Genomic DNA, 10,903 nt, shown 5'->3' with positions numbered 1-10,903 from the left:
GTACCAGAATTTCTATTCAGGAATATGAAGATATTTTAAGGCAAGGCACGGTGGCTCGTGCCTGTAATCCCAGCTCTTTGGGAGACCAAGACAGGTGGATTGCTTGAGTCTAGGAGTTAGAGACCAGCTTGGGCAACATGGCAAAACCCCATCTCTACAAAAAAAAACACAAAAATTAGCCAGGTGTGGTGGTGCACGCCTGTAGTCCCAGCTACTGGGTGGCGGCGGAGGAGTTGGGTGTTGGGGGTTGAGGGTCGGGGGAGACCTGAGGCGGGAGGATTTCATGAACCTGGGGTAGGTCAAGGTTGCAGTGAGCCAAGATTGCACCACTGCGCTCCAGCTTGGGGTGACAGAATGAGATCTTGTCTCCAAGATAAAAAAAGGAAAGAAAAGAAAATATTTTTAAATACTGCTTAGTTGTGAGTTACACTTTGATATCTGTGCTTATGAAGGCAGATAGGGATCTGCAAAACAAGTCATGTCAGATTGAAAATAGCAGCACCATTATAGCCAGTGAAAAAACTTGTATGAAATAAGCCTTTATTGATTTGTTTATAGATAAATTTTTTTAAATATTAAGTATATTATCAAAATGCAGTAGTTATTGTATTTGCTGGTATTAATCCTTTTAATCACATTCACTCATTTTTTGCCTCAACTTATAAAAGTAAGATTGGTACTTGGATTTTTTTTATTTTTGTGTTTTTAAGTCTGTTTAATGCCTAAGGAACATAACTAGTTAGAACAGCTACTTATTTGGCAATCTCAAGTTATGGGAAGCGTAGCTGAGAATCAAGAAAAAAGCAGAATAATAATAAATACATAGTTATATAAAAGGATAGTTGAGTCTCAGCAAATAACTGAACCTGTGCTTTAAAACCCTAAGCACTTTAAGTAGAAAGTAGCCTCTAAGTCCCCACTCCATCTTTTCACTCTCCACACACACACGTGTACAGACGTATACACACACACAAAGCTTTGCCTCTCCCCTTTCTTTAATGAAAATAACATTTGTACATGGTGATAAATGTAGATAGTACAAAAGAATGTTGAGTGATAAATTCGCTTGAGACAATTTTAATAAACATGTTTCCCTGCCTACTCCAGATGTAACAAGTTAAAAGGTGGACAAGCACTTTGATAATAGCAAATAGGGTCAACTGAAACAACAACAACAACAACAAAAAAAAAAAAAAACACAAGAATTTAAATGTATAAACATGTAGGTCTACTCAAAGTAGATGCTTGTAACTTTTTTTTTTTTTTTTTTTTTTTAGACAGAGTCTTGCTCTGTTGCTCAGGCTGGAGTGCAGTGGCGCCATTCAGCTCACTGCAACCTCTGCCTCCCAGGTTCAAGCAATTCTCCTGCCTCAGCCTCCCAAGTAACTGGGATTACAGGCACCTGCCACCAGGCCTGGCTAATTTTTGTATTTTTGGCAGAGATGGGGTTTCGCCATGTTGGCCAGGCTGGTCTCGAACTCCTGACCTCAAGTGATCACCTGCCTCGGCCTCCCAAAGTGCTAAGATTACGGGCATGAGCCACTGCACTCCACGCCCTTTGACAACATTTTATGTGGCATAGTGATGGATAGCATAGTGATGACCTCTGTGTACTTAAGAAAAGGCTAGATCATGTTCACTCAGCTATGTTTTGGGTGCCAATAAATGTGAAATGAATGTTTTAAAGATTTCTATCCAAATAATAAGAAACATGAAAGTATGATTCTTAGTGGTAGAGTGCAGTTTTTAATATCTGGAAATTTCGTTTGTGTAGAGTATTTCCTTTCCCAAAAACTTCAGATAAAGTAACTCTTACTAAAATAACTTCAAGCTCAGACTCAGCCTCTAATCCAGCAATAACCAAAAAAACCTAATCAGCACTATTTTTTCTAAGACAATTGAATTTTCTCCCTGATGCCTTTTTAATTTATTGAGCAGATTCTGTCTTTGACCGAAAAGGGCAGTCTAATATCCTTTATAGGTCTAGGAAGATAGCTTAAATATCAGCCAAGAACATTTTTTTACCTCTCAGTCATAATACCTATTAAGCAGTAACCATTAAGGAATGTTTAACGTGACAGAGATTGTATCTGCTACGTATTCATTTGTGAAGTATTTACTAAGTGCCATATGCTCATGGAGATGTATTAATGAATAAGATAAACATTTTCTACCCTCATGTAATTTATAATTTTATGGAGGATGCAGACAAGTGTGTTGGTAACTATAGTACAGACATGGTAGAGCTAAGACTAGCTCACTTCAACAGGACCTACAGTGGAGCTCAAATATTTCTCAGCTTTCTTTTTATTCATTCCTCTCATGTTCATTCTCTTTGACAAGATCAGTGAAAGAGCTGAAACTGTAAGAATAGCTAATTCAAACTTAATCTGTTCTCGTTAGACTTCTTCATTCTCTCCTGAATGCCTGTTTTTTTTTTTGTTTGTTTTGTTTTTGTTTTTTTTTTTTTTTGAGACGGAGTCTCACTCTGTCGCCCGGGCTGGAATGCAGTGGCCGGATCTCAGCTCACTGCAAGCTCCGCCTTCCGGGTTCACGCCATTCTTCTGCCTCAGCCTCCCGAGTAGCTGGGACTACAGGCGCCCGCCACCTCGCCCGGCTAGTTTTTTTGTATTTTTTAGTAGAGACAGGGTTTCACAGTGTTAGCCAGGATGGTCTCGATCTCCTGACCTCGTGATCCGCCCGTCTCGGCCTCCGAAAGTGCTGGGATTACAGGCTTGAGCCACCGCACCCGGCCTAATGCCTGTTATTTTAATGAAAGACTGACAAATCAGAAACAAGCTCCCTTACCTTTCACTGTCTTCTCTTTTTCTTTTTTTTTTTTTTTTGAGACGGAGTCTCGCTCTGTTGCCCAGGCTGGAGTGCAGTGGCCAGATCTCAGCTCACTGCAAGCTCCGCCTCCCGGGTTCACGGCATTCTCCTGCCTCAGCCTCCCGAGTAGCTGGGACTACAGGCGCTCGCCACCTCGCCCGGCTCATTTTTTGTATTTTTAGTAGAGACGGGGTTTCACCGTGTTAGCCAGGATGGTCTCGATCTCCTGACCTCATGATCCGCCCGTCTCGGCCTCCCGAAGTGCTGGGATTACAGGCTTGAGCCACCGCGCCCGGCCCACTGTCTTCTCAAAATGTCTTTCTTTTCATCCATCCTATCCTTCTTTGGGATCATGTTATCATTCTTTTCCACAATTGACTTCTACTTAGGTTCTTGATCCCAACTCATATGTATAGGAAGTCTGTGTTGCTTCCTCTGACATTAGCAGCCTATACCAAGAGTGTGATGGGCTGCCATCTCTACTGTCAACGGCTAGTCTAGGAGCAGGGGTGTGGTAGGCAGACAGTTTAAAATGCCACAGTGTTCTTTTATCACAATATAGCACTTTCTTCTTTAAGCCCTCCCCTGGTTAAGTTTTTTACTGGATTCCTGTGTAAAAGTTGATCTAGACAACTTTTACCAGGTTGTTATTGCCAGAATAAAAGAATACGATTTTTTTGTCATTGAAACTCTAGAGTACAACCTGATGTCATGAAATGGTGATGTCCTTTCATCAAAAGACTGCTATACCTGGAATTATAGTTGATGATCATAACCCAAATATCTTTTGGAGTAGATTTGCTCAACCCTACATGTCCTCAGTAATCACAGTAATCAGCTATTAGAAATAGATTTTTATCATTAGAATACGTATTTAAATATCAGAAGTGATTTAAACTTTCTGAGAATCAGAGTACATTTATGTTCATTATTATAAAAATCAAAGAAATGCCAATAAAGTTATCAATAAATAGCAATAAGTTGACGGCAGCTCACTTATACTGCAAGACTTTTGTTTGCTGATGAGAAATGGAAACAAGTGTGCTAATAATGCTGCAGCTCTGAATATTACAGATTTCTCTGGGTCCAGGAATGCAATCTGAGATTTTTAAGAGCTTTATGTGTTATGGTGACACAGCAATTTCTTTGTATAAAGCTTGTGACTCCTCTTCTTACATCTTTAAAATTCCCTCCCTCACCCATTTTAGCAGCACCTGAAAAGAATTAGTCTTTTTGGAAATGTACCAAAAGCTTGCCTAAAACTATACTAACTTTTAGTTTTCTGAAGTCCAGGTAGATGACAACAAATACATTCTTTTTCAGTAAATTTGTAACGTTTGTGGCACAGTCTGTGTGGTTTTATTTTTTGCTTTTCCTTGTGGTGCATTACATGTATTCACTATATACTAAACTGGTGGAGTTAAAAGCTACAAATAGCAGTATCTTAGAATATGGAGGTACAAAGAACAAAAGTATGTTTGGGAAAGAAAATTGTTTTCTTTCTCAGCTTTTTCCCTGAAAATGTTTTATGCCACAAAATTCAAAAAAGCGTAGTATCCTCCCCCTACTTTTTTGTTTTTTACCTGTAATGGCACTGTTTGTTTTTGAGACAGAGTCTCACTCTATCACCCAGCCTGGAGTTCAGTGGCACTGTGTCAGCTCACTGCAACCTCTGTCTCCTGGGTTTAAACAATTCTCCTGCCTCAGCCTCCCAAGTAGCTGGGATTACAGGCACCCACCACCACGCCCGGCTAATTTTTATATTTTTAGTAGAGACAGGCTTCACCATGTTGGCCAGGCTGGTCTCGAACTCCTGACCTCAGGTAATCCACTCATCTCGGCCTCCCAAAGTGCTGGAATTACAGGCATGAGCTACCGCGCCCAGCCAATGGCACTGTTATTTTTTTATTATTGCAAGTTGTATAAACTAACCAAAGAATAAAATAAAGGATAACAAGAAAAGTGGCTTGGATTCCCACAACATGTAGCTCTGTCGTTGAGTACACATGCAGCTGGCAAATTTATAATTGTCTAAGTATATATATTTTTAAATAACATATCAAAACATGTGAAAGAGCTAAGTTATAGGTAACACATTCTGTGCTAATAAAATAGTCTACCAAGTATTGATTTTTTTCCTCTCCACTGCCCTCCCCTAAAATAAAGTCCACTGTTTTTCCTGTGACTTGACCATTTCTCAACATTTATTTTTCTAAATGTGTTGTTTTTGTTTTGTTTTTTGAGACAAGGCATTACTCTGTTGCCCAGGCTGTAGTGCAGTGGTGTGATCTCGGCTCAACTGTAGCCTTGACCTCCTGGGCTCAAGTGATCCTCCCAAGTAGTTGGGACTACAGGTATGCACCTCCATCCCCGGCTAATTTCTATATTTTTTATAGAGATGGGGTTTCACAGGGATGCCCAGGCTGGTCTTGAACTCCAGGGTTCATGCATTCAGTCCTCTTGCCTCGATCTCCCAGAATACAGGCATGAGCCACTGTGCTTGGCCAGTTTTTCTAAATATGTTTATGGAGACATAGAAATAAGATTTATTGCTGATTAAGGATTAGTCATTTAAATACTTTGTTATAAATGCTGATCCAAGGTATTATAACAAACTGGAGGAATTGTTTCGTGATGTTATCTAAGAGGCAAATGTTTATACAGAAGAAAGATTTAGGGAGTGTCAGAATTATTGAAAATAAATGAAAGAAAGTCTAATGGACTGTTACTAATGATTTAATGTATTTTCTTTTAACCTGTAGGTTCTCTCTTCATCTCTTGCCTTGCCCTCTTTTCCTTTCTTTTCTTTCTCCTTGCAGTTTATTTGTTGAAGAAACAGCAAATTTGTTTGTTTCCAATTGCCTTGTTTCAGTTCCTGATCACCTCTCACTGGAAATAACACAGTGATTCCTTAAATGATCTCTTGTCTTGACCTTTCTTCCATTTGTTGTGGTAGAGAGAACAGAGACTTAGAATCAGAAAGACCTGGATTCCAATTCTAGTGCTGCCATTTATTAGCAGGGTGACAATCACTAAATTTTGTTATTTCTGTTTTGTTTGTCTGGTATGAATTTTGCTGATTGCATCTTTATGTGTAGTTACATAGTTGGTGGGTGTGGGCTCATTTTGCCTGTCAAATGGCTGGTAGTTGAATCTTATGTGTAGTTTAATTATGTTGTTTGGTCCTTCATATTTCCTGTAAATTGGTAGTTGAATCTAGAAGCTTGATCACATTCAAAATTTTTTAGGGAGGTGGGGCTGGCGGTACACACAGTTATTTCCATTTTCATGATGTTAGCAGTCGTTGATAATCATGCTGCAATCTATTAGTTCATTATATGTTACAAAATGGTGATACAATTTTATCATTTATTAAATGTTCCTTTAAAAGTTTATATCATATATCTCTCTGTGTGTGTATATAAAGATTAATGTGCAGGAGTTTTGCTTTCAGTGAATGTTTGCATTCCAGTCATTGCTTAGAAAGGTTTTTTGTCCTTTTAGAGTTGCCTGCTGAAACATTGAAGTAAACATATAAGAATATTATGGTTTTACCATACTCTTGAAAAGATTGAATGTCTAAACTAATTTAATAAAGAATTTATCATTCCTTGTCTTAACACTTGCTTTTTTTAAAGAATGTGTCAGAGTTGGAACTGTTGTTAGATTGAGACACTGTCAGGTTTTTTATATGCTTTTAAGTTTATAGCCTTCACGGTCTATTTCAGTCTTTATTGCAATCAGCTAGGTAAAGTTCTGCATTAGGCTCTTGGTATTTATGTTCGCAGCCAAAATTTTTTCTAAATCTCATGAAATGTTAGTGCCTTTTAGGAAACAAAACTTAAGTCTAACTTCTGTCCCCTTTCCGAAGACTCTTCTACTAAAGAAAAAAACTTGAGTTTTGGGGTTGGTTTGAGAATAGTATCTATGTTATCTTTTATTTACTCTTTTATAACAAGTAAAAATGACAAAATAAATGAAATGTTAAGACAGATTTTAGGATAAGCTCTTTCCTGTGGGTCAGTTTTCCCTGGAATATCCTGCCCTTGCAGCCAAGGGGCAAGTTGATAAGTATTCTGCATGCCATTAGTTCCCTAACAAGTTGATGATGAAATTCTGGAGGTCTGAACCCTAAATATAACCAGTTTTCTAGGTTTAGTATTCAGCTTATTTTATATTTTGATAAACCCTTGGACATCAAATATTAGTAGCCAGATTTCTGGTTCTGATCCAAAACCAATTTCTGGTTATGCATCTAGATTTCAGTGATGATAATATAGTATTTTACTCTACTACTCCACCAACTCTCCCCAGCATACATAAGGAGGAGCAGGTATTGTTTTATGAATAAGGCAATTAAGGCTCAAAGAAATTTAGTGATTGTCACCCTGCTAATAAATGGCAGCACTAGAATTGGAATCCAGGTCTTTCTAAGTCTCTGTTCTCTCTACCACAACAAATGGAAGAAAGGTCAAGAAAATAGATCATTTAAGGAATCACTGTGTTATTTCCAGTAAGAGATGATCAGGAACTGAAACAAGGCAATTGGAAACAGAAATAAGATTTAAGGGATTCTCTTGACTTGGCGGCAGATTATATGTGGAGAGTGAGGGAACAGAAATTTGAAGATATGAGTTTCCTAGGTATGTCATGAATGGTCATGGTGGGAAGAGAAAAGCAACTTGGAGAGGGATACCTTTTTTTTTTTTTTTTTTTTGAGGCGGAGTCTCGCTCTGTCGCCCAGGCTGGAGTGTAGTGGCCGGATCTCAGCTCACTGCAAGCTCCGCCTCCCGGGTTCCCGCCATTCTCCTGCCTCAGCCTCCCAAGTAGCTGGGACTACAGGCGCCCGCCACCTCGCCCGGCTAGTTTTTTGTATTTTTAGTAGAGACGGGGTTTCACTGTGTTCGCCAGGATGGTCTCGATCTCCTGACCTTGTGATCCGCCCGTCTCGGCCTCCCAAAGTGCTGGGATTACAGGCTTGAGCCACCGCGCCCGGCCGAGAGGGATACCTTACCTTTTTTATTCCTATCTTTGTGGGTTTTTAATTTTTGATTGAGGTGTTTGTGGTATATTTGGTTAAAGATATCCAAAAGGCACTTACAATTTCCGGTTACTACTCAGATTATTTGGAATCTGTTGTTAGAGAGTACAAGGGAATTAAAGAGAGACAGACACTTTTTTTTTTTTTTGAGACAATGTCTTACTCTGTCACCCCGGCTGGAATGCAGTGGCGTGATCATAGCTCACTGCAACCTCCACCTCCTGGGCTGAAGCCCACCTCAGCCTCCTGAGTAGCTGAGACCACAGATGCGCACCACCACACCTGGCTAATTTTTGTAGTTTTTATAGAGACGGGGTTTCACCATGCTAGCCAGGCTAGTCTCGAAATCCTGGACTCAAGCGATGGGGGCAGATATATTCTTAATCGCTGTGTATTGAGTTAATCCTCTAACACTGTGGCACTTACCTAATGAGAATTATAAATTCATAATTCTACTAAGGGACTCTCCTAAGGCTTATAGCCTCAAAAATTCCCTCTGAATTCTTACCTAGTGTTATAGGCACATAGCCACAAAGGTGGTTTTCCCAGGGCACCGGTTGTCCATTGCACTTTGGATAAGCTGACCCCCTTGATGTGTCTAAATGTGGAAAATTTGATTGCGTAATTTATGGTATTGGGGGTTAGGGGACCGCTTTCAGGTAGTTAGTTCCCTGGAGTCTGGGGGAAGAATGCCCTCTGTGATAGCCTCATTTAGAATAGTGTTTCTGCCTATCTATGTATATTGCTGTTTTTTCTCCTTTAGTAAAGATGGATTAGAGGGGGAAAAGAAAGATACCATATTCTTGAAAGCATCTTGTTTTATTAATGTTGAGGTTGCACAAAATATTCATAAAGAAATAATATTTAAAAGCCAGTGTGTTGAAAGAAAGGAATTCATATGTGCAGTTTATGGTCCAATGATATGGCTGTGACTTATGCATATACCCTTGCACAATTCCTGCTCTGTGGAAGGCTTGTACAAATAGTAACATTGGCAAGATGACTGTTAGCTACAAGCCAAAAAAAATTATTCAAACAACAAATTAAAATGTAGTTAGCTTATTTTGGTGTGCATTTCATTTTTTAAAGCAGAAAATTACACCTTTTTTTTTTTCATTAAAAATTGAATTACGTACTTAGGATTACAGCAAAGTTTTTACTTACTGCTGCCTATTATACCTTATGATGAACCACAAGTATAGTAATACTAAAGAGCAACAAAGTTGTTTTTTCATTTTCTTTACATGATAATTGTATAAACTGGATTTTAAAGCCTTGGGATACATTCCCTCATTTTACATTTAAAGGTACGACTCCCAAAATTATGTGTTATCTGTGTGTTTAGAGGGGCAAGAGGAAGGAGACTCTGATCCAAAAAAGATTTAGAACCACTGTATCAGACAATTGGCAGATAGTCACATAACTAAGTCCTGAGGGAGCCTAAACCAAGACCCAGTTTTTCCAAATGTTTGTTACTGTCTACACCCACTGTGTCGTGTATAATAAGCACTCGGTAAATATGACTGACTAGACCCAGCCACCAGGTCTTAAGAAACAGAGAGAGGGTTCTTCAGAAAGCTATGGTTCCTGCCATGCACCCAAGTGGTTATTGTGCTAGTAGTCCTGATTTTTTAATTCTAGTGTTACCTTCATTATTCCTCTACACAAAATCAGTATGGCTTTTCTACCTACTTGTTTCATTCCTTTCCAACAACATTTTCATTCCTTTCCAACAACATTTATCCCTCTGCTATCAGAATCGTGCCCATTCAAGATTCAATTAGCCTTAGAAAGTAATACTCCCAGGTATGTCAGTTTTCCCTGGTCTTGATTATCTAGCTGAATTATAAATTTAAGAGAGAGAGCAAAAGTGGAACAGGAAAGAGCTTGGTATACTTCCTAGGGCTTAACCATTAGGCTTTGAACTTAGAAATACTTGTTGTCTAAGTCTCTAAATGTAGATTTAGTTTAACTCTCTTTGTCTCTTATTAAGTAATAAAAATTATTTTACCTATAGTACCTGGCACTGTGCCAATAATTTATGAGAGATAGTAAATATAGTCTCAGCCCTTGTGCTTAGGTGGCAGAACACTTGAGCGAGTTTGTTAGATGATTTGGGTATCAAATTATGGAAAGAACTTTAAGTTATTAGCCTTATAGGAGTGAAAATAGAAGTTAAATGGTAGTTTCAACTACAAGATTTAGAATAACTTTTCAGTAGCCTCTTTGTTGTAATATCATTTTAAATTTTATTTTTATTTCATTGGAATGTTACTCATTGAAGAAAAGTTGTCCTATAATAATAGCCATTGATTTAAACCTATAATAATTGGTTCATTTTTAAATGCTGTAGAATCATAAAGTTGGAACAGACTTACAGAACGTCTAGTCCCATTCTTCCTCTTATTCAGATGAGGAAAGGACCCTGGGATGTTTGGTTAATTGAACATTGTCTAAATTGGCCCAACTATTTAGAGACAAAACAGAAACTAGAACATGAGTTTTAGACTTCATGGTTCCCTCTTATATAACTTATTGTTATTTTTCTCAGTACATATTAACTGATAGCATATATGTTATTACTGTATTTTCAGTTATTTGCTCATCTGGTTTTTGTTATTCCTGTAAAACAGTCAAGAAAATCTCTCTCTAATTATGAAGGAGAAAACCCAAGTGATTTGCCTAATGTCATATAACTAACAAATTTAGCAAAACTAGAACTAGAACCCAGATCTTTAGTTTTCTAGTATATTGCTTTTTTCACACCACCATACTGTTTTTCCCATATTGTTTCTAATAATACGAGTGACAGTTAATATTATTTCCAAATTATTCATACAAGGAAGTTTAGGCAAGCTAAGAACATTCTCAAGAAAGAGTGATGGACTCTATTGTAGGGAAAAATAATCTAACCTTCCCTTATTGCGAAATTTCATTTTAACAGATACAGTTTTCATAAACTTCGTTCTATTCCTTTGAAATTTGAATTCACCACTCTCTGGAGTTTGAGGCTAGAGGACAGTTCCAACATAG

General features: G+C 38.3%; 1 protein-coding gene and 1 pseudogene across 1 annotated transcript in view; both read left to right on the top strand.

Annotated features, from left to right (window-relative positions):
* Positions 1-10,903, top strand: part of PSMD1 (proteasome 26S subunit, non-ATPase 1) — a 123,919-nt gene that overhangs the window by 73,443 nt on the left and 39,573 nt on the right. The gene's annotated exons all lie outside the window — the stretch shown is intronic.
* On the top strand, positions 8,371-8,544 carry LOC115893406 (annotated as a pseudogene).

This window comes from Rhinopithecus roxellana, chromosome 14 (genome assembly GCF_007565055.1).
Source record: "Rhinopithecus roxellana isolate Shanxi Qingling chromosome 14, ASM756505v1, whole genome shotgun sequence".
NCBI lineage: Eukaryota > Metazoa > Chordata > Mammalia > Primates > Cercopithecidae > Rhinopithecus > Rhinopithecus roxellana.
Note: the sequence above shows the minus strand (reverse complement) of the source record. Positions and strands in the feature narration are given on the sequence as shown.